Consider the following 10,555-nt stretch of genomic DNA (forward strand, 5'->3'; position numbering starts at 1 on the left):
TATTTGGAACATTTGAACACCTGCACTTTCATGCCGTTCTATTCCTCCTTCTTCATCTTCTTCTTTTTTTCTCGTTTCGAATCCTGTCCATCCTCGTCACTCCCAATGAAAATCTCAACATCTTCAGCTCTGCTACCTCCAGCTCCACCTCCTGTCTTTTACTCAATGCCACTGTCTCTAAACCATACAACATCGCAGGTCTCACCACAGTCCTATAAACTTTCCCTTTCACTCTTGTAGATATTCTTCTATCACAAATCCCTCCTGTCACTCTTCTCCACCCACTCCACCCTGCCTGCACTCTTTTCTTCACTTCTCTAACACACTCTCCATTACTTTGCACTGTTGACCCCAGGTACCTGAACTCCTCCACCTTCTCCACCTCTTCTCCCTGCAACCGTACCACTCCGCTGCCCTCCCTCTCATTCACACACATGTACTCTGTCTTACTCCAATGGACAGCTGTTTCTGAAATACCTCGAAACAGCTTTTCTTATACAAACAGCAGAGTCATGCTTAAAGTCACAGAGATCACACTTTTTTTTTTTTTTTACCAATTTTGATGTTTGATGTGGACATTAATTGTAGCTTTTGACTTGTAGCTGCATGAATAAGTGCTTTAATAGTTCACATTGGTGCGCACTAACAGCAAAACTCATGTGGTCACAGTCCCACAAATCCCTTTTTATCCACATGTCCATGCTCAGCTTATGTCCCTCACCTAGCTGAGACAGTCAAAGGGCAAACAGGAATTCCAGAGAAATCTCAGCATTAATTAATCAGCCGATCTGAGGCTAAGCATGAATCACCATGCTCTAATAATGGCACTGATAGGCAGAGGGATTTGATCCCTGCAAGCCTCCCACAGGCTATTTGTAGCCTGACTGCTTAATGAAACCATCTTCCTTAATTAAACAGTTATAGCAGTGTGTCCTTTGTTTTATTAAAAATACCTGCAGTTTGTTGAGTTCAGTCTCTGCAATCTGCTTGTGGCAGGAAATGAGTTTCTAAAAAAGAATTTGAGCTGACTGGTTATTTTTTTTTTTTTAGCAAAATAAAAAAACCTGTGTGGAGAATTGAGATTAGCGTTCTTTCATGTTAGTGAGCAGTATTGAATATAAAAGCTAAATTGACAAGTAAACATAACTCAACTCAACTAAACTGAATTTTTATTTTTGTTCTGTAATACTTTATGCTTTTCTTCACTGGCCACCTGCTTTATAAAGTTACATAAGAAGGCGTTTTCTGATGACTTGGCTTTATGAATGCCCAATGGATTTCATTTGATGCTCTTGCCTTAACAGAATGTTTAGACCTTAATATTTGTATAGAAAAAGTGTTTTTGTAACAGGTATGATTGTGTTAAAGCATTATATTGTTGTGATCAGTGACATTATTATTTATTGGTAAAAATGGCGATTTTGCAGTAATTATATCTTATTTCCTACATTGTATATTCTAAGATTTATCCAATCTTTAAAAAAACTGTAAAGGCAGTAAATGCAGATCATGTATTTTATAAATATGGGAAAAACAAATCATGATCCCGTTTTGATATACCATGTTTAGGGATATCCTACTGATGTTAGACCACAGGATCCCATGTTTTTGGATATTATACTGATATTAGACTAATGATTTCCATGTTTACTGACAACATACTGATGTTAGACCAATGACTCTAGAATTAGGGGACATCTTACTGATGTTAGATTAATGAATCCAATATTTAGGGGCATCGTATTGAGGTTAGACCACTAAATCCAATGTTTAGCTAAATACTGATGGTATACTTGTAGGTATTGGCCTGACCTGATATTGATTCAATTCTACATCCTCTTTGTAACTCAGTTGACTCTGTAGCCATATCTGTTGTTGAGCTACACAAATGTTGACCCTGATACCAATACTTTTATTTGGATTGATGCATCCCTAATAAAAGGAGAGACAGACCCAATGATCTTTTTTAGTGACAGAGTAGAGAGTGGAGTGCCCAGAAAATTGGTGTTAACCAATTGCCCATTTCTTACTGCCAGTTTATTCACATCAAGGTGACAGCTACATTCTATCTCCTTTGTTTAAAATGCTTAACACGTATTCTCTAGAGCAGACGAAGCTCTAAAAATATTTAAATGCTCATTGCAATCAGATCTGGACAAATACATTAGATAGTCCAAATGAGCATTACCTGATAAAGTATTTTAACGTTTGTAAATGTAACAAAAAGTCATTGGCGAACATTTGGCCTGCGGTATTCTCTTTTCACATGAAGCAAAATGCCTGAGTGTGTCTAGTGTCTTTATTTACATCTCTGGTGATGTGACTGCATGTTGTCCTTGCAGGAGAGAGGAGTTATATTCATGGGATTCAGAAGCACGTGCTATTTCAGCACCGATCACTGCAAATGCCAAGATGTAGATTGTAGGTTTTTTCTTAGGTTGTTCAACTTATTTGTCTGCTGGGAAATTATAAATAAAAGCTGATTTCCCAGACATGATATCAGCTTTTCACAATCTTCTGGACTGGTGATTCACAGACTTTTAAAGTCATCATCTCTGAACCCCGATGTCCTTTAAATTGCTCAGTCATGATTAAACACTTTGCTGAGATATTAAGCAGAATGTTATATTTAGTTTACTTGAATAAACCTGTAGGTCGAATAACAAGTTGAGGTTAAGATGCAGAGAGCAAATAAAGTTCTTTAAAAATAGAGGCTTGGATAAGATGCCTGCTGATTGAACTCAAACTAGTTTGTATAAAATGCAGGAAGAAAAAAGTCGTCCTCAATATTGTACCTTTGAAACTGTGTTTGACATCCTCTTCATGTCTTTGTGTGAAAAAAACAGAGAAAGTAGGCCAGAGCACCTAGGCAGCATTTGTACATTTAAGTGTTCTTACAGCTCAAGTCAGTGGAATAAAACAAATAAAAAGTGAGCTAAAATCTTGCAAAAACCTCCACAGGCAGTCGACGTCCATGGCACATGATAGCCACAACAGGATTGCTTTCAATCTCTAAACCATGTTATTATTGTGGCATCCGTGTGAACTTGGACAGAAATGGAGTCTGTCCTATGTCCTCAGAAAACAACCCCTCCCCCTCTGGGAGGCTGAGTGTCTAGTGTCTAAAATGTCAAACTGCTTTGTCATGTCCCATCTTAGTCAGAGAGTGCACACAAGCAGGAATGACAAGCAGAAAGACAAGATAGAGCGGACAGTGTAGAGAGGAGAGGACGGACATTCTTATTACCTATGTGAATTAGGGATGGTAAGATTCATCGATTCGCATCGGAGCATCGGCATAAAAGTCAACGATGTATTGCATCGATTTTAAAAAGTGTGCAAAGGATACAAGTTGGCATTTGTATCACGATGCATCATTATTAGTAGATGCGCTATACGTTTATTATTTAGGAAGTGGCCAATAATTTGTGACCATTATTTGACATGTGAATTGATTTCTCCTCACGAAACTGTTTCTCAAGTGTGCTCTTTAAGCCTCACTGCTGCTACGTGAATATGACGTACTACTAAACAGTATAGAGGCCGAAACATTTCCTTTAGAGACACACAGAATATAGATTAACATGGCAGAGTTAGACCTGCATTTTCCTGGAGACAGAACATGAAAAATATCTGGTTTTATTTAATATTTATTCTTTTTTTTTTTTGCATTACAAAGCCCTGTTTGTGAAAGGACCACATGTAAGAAGACAGTTGGCACTTAAGTAAGATATTTGCTGTCTGTCTGAACCAAAGAAATGAAAGCTATCTGTACAATTTTGAATTGCATTAAATCGCATTGTGTTGAATCAAAATAGAAATAGAAATAAAAATATTTTCGCATTGCATTGATAGCTACTTCATTTGTATCTTTATTGTATCATATCGTTATCGGCTATGCATCGAGATGTGAATCGCATCGACCTCACTTATAGAGATGCACATCGCTAATGTGAATGTTTTTTAATGGTGCCTAAATGGTGCCTACATCTAATGCCAGTGGTGGGCGGTCAGGGCCAGAAAGGGCTTCTCTGCTTGCCTAAACACTATCAGAAGCACTGACCTACATTTACAACCTAAATTCTAATATGAAATTGAAATTGTATTAATTTATTCCCAACAGTTTATTCTCCTCATTTCGTAGCATTTCTCCAGTTCCAGTACATGTATGTGGATGTTAGATTTTTTGTCCAATCAGATTTTAGCCTCTATTTGCTGCCATATCAATCTAATCTGCCCAGGGCCTGCAAAGTTAATACTGCTGACTCTTTGGCTATAGAGAACATTAGCAATGGGTTTGTTTCTTTAACCAATCAGATTTCATATTCGCCTGAATAGCATCAGCATTTATCCATCCTCTGATTGGTTTAAAAGGGAAACTGTTACAAAACACACATGTAGCATATGCACACAGAAATACATCTAAGTTAGACTTTTTTCCGCCTACAGATGAAGACAAATTTATTTGGTCTCGGACATACTTAAAAATCAATTTTCCAGAAAAGCTAGACATCGTGAGGAGATTGGCCAACCCCGAAGCTAGCTAGCTTGTCTCAGCCCGGGAAAGGGTTTGTTCTCCACTTCACCCTCCATATGTGAAATGGCTCTCTCTCTGTAATGCCACACGTTGTTATATTGCGTTTTTGTTATTATTGATGGTTTTTATAATCGCGATGTGATAGTGGTGGTATTAAGAGGTGGATTAAGTCCGGGTAAATCCCCACTAAAGGCCCAGGTACTAAATGCACGGCCCGCCACTGTCTAATGGATACAATCCCAATATATCTGAAAATGCAGTAGGTTTTTAATGAAGTTAATATAACACTGAAGGGATAGAATTAGTGTCTCGTGTTATGAATCTGGAATGGGCATTTATTCAATGCATGAGTCAAATCCTTTATTGTTGTTTATTGTAAAACAAAACAGAAGGTCTGCATTAGGCTTAACGTCAAGTTGTTTTCTAGAAGCACTGAAGATTAATTAGCAATTACAAAAGCTATTACATCTTATTTAACATACACACGAGTAACAGAACAGCTGCTTAGATGCCATAAAGTCTCACAGGCCAGATGAATGTGACAAACAGGGGTAAAAAGAGAAAATAAGCTTAATCTAACATGTGGGTGTCCTTTTCTTCCTTGTATCTCATCACAGGATTTGTGTGTGTGTGTGTGTGTGTGTGTGTGTGTGTGTGTGTGTGTGTGTGTGTGTGTGTTCCTGTGTGTGAGTGTAGCCCTGTGGCTCTGGAGCGCCACATGTGGCCCAGTCTGCCTGCTTTGCCCTTGGGGGGGAAAATGTCTCTTCTGTCTATTAATGCTAATGAAATTTCAACCAGTTGTAGCAGCTGGCACGTCTGCTTTTTTTTTTTTTTTTTTTTATAACTTTTTCATGTACATAGAGAATGCTTACTGCTTAAGTACATGCCTAATTACTGTGGAGTGACATTATGAGATGCTGTGTTTTTAATAGCATGTGTAAGATGAACAGGATTATGTCACAGAAAAGGGGCAGGCAAGTGCTTCTTGAAGTATATAAACAGATGATATACAATTCAACAAAAAAAAGACATTGTATAGCTGTACCTTTCTTTAGATTTGGACATAAACTAGGGCTATGAGGAGAAAGTGCAGGGGAAGGGGAGAAAAGAAAATCGTTGAGCAAATAATTATTTGATTTGTGATTTGTTTGCTAATTGGTCTGGTTTCTTTTCTTCTCTGCATGTAATTAAACGTAATTGAATGACCCAAAAAAAATCTTGTAATGTCTAGGATTCAAATGTCAAAAAACCTTTGATAGAAAAAAGCATAAACATATGCAATAAAGATTGCGTTAATCAATTGCTAGATTGCTTTTAGTAATAGATACATCATACAAATGCTCTGGAACACATCATCAGTGATGTATTCTGGGGGCATTGGGTGTTTCGGGTCATTCAACATCAGACAACCTCGTCCAGGCGACCCAGCCGGGGTTGATCGGACCCCGGCCTGTGTCTCAGTAGCGATTACCCACAGTCCCTCCCTCTTAATCCAAAACCATCTAGTGGCTTTCTCTGCAGCTTTCAGTTACGTTTCTAATCGCCTTCCTCTTTGCCTCTCTAATGATGCCTAATAGTGTAAGTACTTTGCAGAGTGAACGCCATGCAAAACCTCTGCAGCCCACCTCCAAAGGCTCACAACGAGTTTTCCAGCCCTGCATTCTACACTCTTCAACTAGTTATTGGTACTTAGCCTGCTTCCTCTCGTTGGCCTTGTCCATGCGCTCTTCCCAAGGAGCAGTGAGCACCAATAAAATCAATTTCTTTGTGGAATCTGAGACAATAATCATGTCTGGACGAAGCTGTGTGGATGTTATTCTGGTAGGGATCTTCAGTCGTTTATCAAGATCCACCTGCAATTGCAAGTCTGAAGCGATAGTGAGGAGACCAGACTTTACTCTGGGTCGTGGGTAGGTCTTCTTTCCGGCTCTAAAAAACTTCAGTAAGCCATCATAGACGGTTTGGACTAAGAACCTGATACAATGGAAATCTGCTTGCCAGATATCAGTCCAGATGATCTTACATTGACTCATCTAGTCCAAGCTCCTTGCTGTCCCAATCCTACCATCCAGGTAGCTCTTACTTCCTCCACGCCTGCCTGCACTTTCTCCGGGAATGAGATGTTGACGTTTTTTACCTTAAGCATTTTCAATTCTCACAACCGGGAAAAGTCAAAAGCCTGCCTGCCCCTTTTGCTATGGGCCCCACCAGTACCTTGTGCCTCAAACGTGACTCAGCCACTTCTAGTGTTTTCTCTTGGCTTTCTCCGGCTTGTGCGCACCTGTATGCCAGATGCTGCCACCTTGAAATCCGTAGACTCTCTATACTGCCATACTTCCAGTGTTCTTGACACCATGAACTCTTTAGTGAGGCTGCTAATCAGGAGTTGCAGAATACTACTGGTGCCATATAAAGCAGCACTGCTTAGTCTCTGTTGTAAACCAAGCCATCTTTGCAGGTAGCTGCTTATCTTTCTCTCCAGGGCCTCAACCGTTGTTACAGGCACTTCGTACACTAGCAAAGGCCACAGGATATGGGGCAGGATACTACGCTGATAAATCTAGGACTTAAGCTTCCCTGGAAGACCTGATTTATCCACCTGACTGAGTCAAAATCTGAGCTTCTTCCTGGCTTGTTGGATAGAAGCAGAATCCCTGAGGCTACAATCAAAAAGCTTACAAAGGCTCTTAACTGGCTGCTCGTTGATGGATGGAATAGTGGCTCCCTTCAACAAAACCGGAACTTGTCCACCACTTTCCCCCTCTTGAGCACTAAGGACCTCAATTTTGCTGTCTTAAAACTCAGCCTTGCCCAAATTTATGAGTTTCTCTTACCCTTGGAGAATCCACCTACTACCCAGGACAGATGACGTGGTGACGGTCGAGTCATCCATAAAAGCACTTATTGGGGCCATCGCACTCCACTTTTCATCACAGAGCCTCTGCTGACTTGACAATTATGTTCATGGTAAGGGGCAAAAAGAATGAATGAGATGGTATAGCCAGAAAGTATGCCCTTCTCTAGCCGATGCCAGTCTGATGTATCTGACCCAAAGGTGACTCTTATCCTGAAGTTGCTGTAATATTCCAGGTTTAGGTCCACAATTTTGATACTTTCATAAGTAATTAAAAAACATTTGTATCACAATGTTTTTTGTTCGTTTAGCCCCCCAGAATGCATTGCTTTTTCGCAGCTCTACAGCTTTTTAATCAGTTTGCACATTGTGAGTCAGTTTAGCTGCTGGAACTCCCAAAACTAACACCTAAAGTACTAAACATTAGATTTTTCTTCACTTCACTGCTTTCGGGTTTATTCAATAATACGTTTTCTTGGAAATAGTCTCCATCTAATTTTTAAGGTCTCACCTGCAGAACCTTCCCTAAAAAGAACTAAAAAAAAAAAGAAAAAAAAACACACAATGTATACTATTTTCCTCATCATATATTTTTTTTTTTATTATTATATATTCTGTCACTTTGCTAATCAGACCAGAGGTGATCAAACATGATCAGTTTTCTTTAGCTTAATAATAAACATTATTCTGGAAATTATTTACAGCGCTTCACTTTGTCCACATTTTATGTTACAGCCTTATTCCAAAATGGATTAAATTAATTATTTTCTTCAAAATTCTACAAACAATACCCCATATTGACAACATAAAATATGTTTGTTTGAGATCTTTCCAAATGTATTAAAAATAAAAAAATAAGAAAATGTACATAAGTTTTCACAGCCTTTGCCATGACACTAAAAATTGAGCTCAGGTGCATCCTGTTTCCACTGGTCATCCTTGAGATGTTTCTACAACTTGATTTGAGTCCAACCATGGCAAATTCCTGTGGTCCCACAGTTAATAGTGCATGTCAGAGCACAAACCAAGCCATGTGCAGTGGCCTTCATCATCCGTAAATGGAAGTTTGGAATCACCAGGACTCTTCCTAGAGCGGGCCGTTCTGCAAAACTGAGCGATCGGGGAGAAGGGCTTTAGTCAGGGAGGTGATCAAGAACCCGATGGTCACTCAGTAAGAGCTCTAGCTTTTCTCTTTGGAGAGAGGAGACGCTTTCAGAAGAACAACCATCTCTGCAGCACTTCACCAATCAAGCTGGTATGGTAGAGTGGCCAGACAGAAGCTACTCCTCCGTTAAAGGCTCTCAGACCATCAGAAACAATGATTAAACTTATTAGCTTAAATGCCAAGGGACATGTCTAGAGGAAACCAGGCACTGCTCATCACCTGGACAATACCAATCCTTTCATTGAAGCATGGTGGCACCATCATGCTGTGGGGATGTTTTCTAGTGGGAGACTATTCAGGATCAAGGGAAAGATGAATACAGCAACATACAGAGACATCCTTGATGAAAACCTGCTAGAGAGCTCTGGACCTCAGACTGGGGCGACGGATAATTTAACCTTATGCTCACAGCCAAGATAACAAAGGAGTGGCTATTGGACAAGAGCCCAAACTTGAACCCGATTGAACATCTCTGAAGAGTTCTGAAAATAGCTGTGCACTGACACTCCTCATCCAACCTGATGGAGCTTGAGAGGTTCTGAATAAGAGGTTAAGAATAAGACAAACTGCCCAAAAATGCTCAAAAATACTTGAGGCTGTAATTGGTGCCAAATGTGCTTCCACAAAGTATTAAGCAAAGATTTCAAACAAACTTCTTTCATGTTGTCATTATTATTGTAATACAGTATTGTTTGTAAAAGTTAAAAGAAAATAATCAATTTAATCCATTTTGGAATAAGGCTGTAACATAAAAAAACGCAGAAACTGTAAATGCATGTAAGGATCTGCTACAGAAGCCAACATGGATTTCTATGTTAAATAGAGTTTTGGAGTGATAGGCAGTTTGTTTCTTATGCTTACATGTTTACCCTGTGATCCTGACACAATTTTGCTCTCTGGACCTTCCTGATTCATCCTGATGCCCTACTTCTGTTATGAGTTCTTGTAACCTGAAAATTGCTTGCTACAGCTGAGGGCCCCACTTGGACAAGTTAAAGATTGCCATGGGATTACTGTGGATTGTAGCACAAAGAACCCATAAAGATGTTGTAAATGTCCTTCTTTGGGGCCGCAATGGCTAAGAAAATTTTTCTGCTCAAGTCTCCATCAATGAACAGTTAATAACTTTAGTTTGATACAATTGACTTTGAGTTAAAAGTATAATACATTTAAAAAAAGCTTAGACTATTTAGTATACAATTATAGAAGGGGAATTATTCATAATCGCACTATCCAGTGTCACCCAAATGAGCTTGGATTCCTTTTGAATTTTTTCTTAAGGTTCCTCTCCAGGTTTCTTCCTAGGCTTTGAGTTGCTCATTAGCATGTTTCAAATTCATCTAAGGAATTTCTATATTTTTGTGAAACTGCTTTTAAGGCAAACTCCACTTATAAAAAGTGCTATACAAATAAATACAGCACTTTGCTGGGTTTGCTGGGACACTGTTGTGTAGTACGTGAGCATGCATTTATGGACAATACAGAAACATTCATTGGAAATTGCAGCCCTTTTATGAAGTAGTCTAGAGTAGTGACCCCATTTTGAGCAACCCAATTAATGACTGCCTACAGGCTGAAACTCAAAGATCAGTGCCACAATGTTTTTACACCCTCTGCAAGGTGAAGCTCTGTGGGTTGACTAAATCAGAACAGTCAGGGTTTCTGTACACTTTGCAGCCATTGTAATGAACTTTTTTTTATTCCATGCTTGTATTTCTATAGTTTACTTGTTAGAAGATTTAGACATAAAATCTGTCTCATGGATGTGGATTTGCCTGTTTTTTTTTTTCATCCATAAGTCTTAGCCAAATCAGCATGTTGTGTTTTTCCCAATTTTCTCTTCTCCGCTCTTTGCATGTTCTTTTTTCTTTCTTTTTTCTTTTTTTTTTTTTTTTTTTAGATCTTTCCTCTAGTTCGTGTCAATTTATCCTCCCACTTACAGTCTGTGGGGCTGCATTTGGACCGCCATGTACAAGCGTCGCAGTTTATCCATATTTGT

General features: G+C 39.1%; 1 protein-coding gene and 1 long non-coding RNA gene across 7 annotated transcripts in view; both read left to right on the top strand.

Annotated features, from left to right (window-relative positions):
- nalcn (sodium leak channel, non-selective) overlaps positions 1-10,555 on the top strand; it is a 96,488-nt gene that overhangs the window by 25,620 nt on the left and 60,313 nt on the right. The window lies entirely within an intron of this gene.
- LOC310723506 lies at positions 1,036-2,930 on the top strand. The gene is made up of 2 exons (XR_014532708.1): positions 1,036-1,666; positions 1,749-2,930. It is a non-coding gene; the product is annotated as an uncharacterized lncRNA (long non-coding RNA).

Source organism: Silurus aristotelis (assembly GCF_946808225.1).
Source record: "Silurus aristotelis genome assembly, chromosome: 3".
NCBI classification, from domain to species: Eukaryota; Metazoa; Chordata; class Actinopteri; order Siluriformes; family Siluridae; genus Silurus; species Silurus aristotelis.